Source organism: Schistocerca piceifrons, chromosome 7 (assembly GCF_021461385.2).
Source record: "Schistocerca piceifrons isolate TAMUIC-IGC-003096 chromosome 7, iqSchPice1.1, whole genome shotgun sequence".
NCBI lineage: Eukaryota > Metazoa > Arthropoda > Insecta > Orthoptera > Acrididae > Schistocerca > Schistocerca piceifrons.
The window spans coordinates 596,146,085-596,147,089 of record NC_060144.1 but is presented as its reverse complement, the minus strand read 5'-3'; the positions used below and the strand labels follow the sequence as shown (position 1 = coordinate 596,147,089).

The 1,005-nt window shown below is 50.9% G+C and overlaps 1 pseudogene; it reads left to right on the top strand.

Moving 5' to 3' along the window:
* Positions 1-596: 596 nt before the first annotated feature.
* LOC124709489 lies at positions 597-714 on the top strand (annotated as a pseudogene).
* The last annotated feature ends 291 nt before the right edge of the window (positions 715-1,005 follow it).

Here is a 1,005-nt window from a genome sequence, read left to right as displayed (position 1 = left end):
GAAGGACACGGGAAGAACTCAGGGGCTCCGATGAAACCACTCTTTTCCTTGGGGCGTTGATTCCCACACATCATTTTGCCGTCAACGCGATAGGCAATAGGACGATGTTCTTGACAAACTTAGACTATGCCGACACTCCCGGATGTTTCCACCCTCCTCCAAGGACACTGTGGGCCAGCAATCCCATGACCGCACCCGTTTGGAGTGCAGCGCCACCACAATAGCGTGAGTCTAAACTGAGCAGAAACAATTGCAATCACCTTCATAATTAGCTTCTTTTAACAGAATCTCGATAGACAGTTTGATACCACTCTTACCAGCTCAAGGAAGAAGCAAGTAATGTCTTTTCGCTCGTATGAGGTAATGTTCAGGCGGCCGAGTTTCAAACGCGATTCGCGCTCTCTTGCAGTAAGGTTTGTTCTACATCTGCATCTATACTCTACAAACCACCGTGAGGTGCATGGCAGACGGTACGTCCCATTGTACCAGTTATTAGGGTTCCTTCCCGTTCCATTCACGTTTGGAGAGCGGGAAGAATGGTTGTCTGACTGCCCCTGTGCTTGCAGCAATTACTCTGATCTTATACTCACGATGGGGGCAACGGCCTTGCCGCAGTGGATACACCGGTTCCCGTGAGATCACCGAAGTTAAGCGCTGTCGGGCGTGGCCGGCACTTGGATGGGTGACCATCCGGGTCGCCATGCGCTGTTGCCATTTTTCGGGGTGCACTCAGCCTCGTGATGCCAATTGAAGAGCTACTCGACCGAATAGTAGCGACTTCGGTCACAGAAAAACATCATAACGACCGGGAGAGCGGTGTGTTGACCACACGCCCCTCCTATCCGCATTCTCATCGGAGGATGACACGGCGGTCGGATGGTCTCGATGGGCCACTTGTGGTCTGAAGACGGAGTGCTTTATACTCGCGATCCTTACGTGAACGATATGTAGGGGATTATAGTATATTCCTAGAGCCATCATTTAAAGCCAGTTCTTGAAACTTTG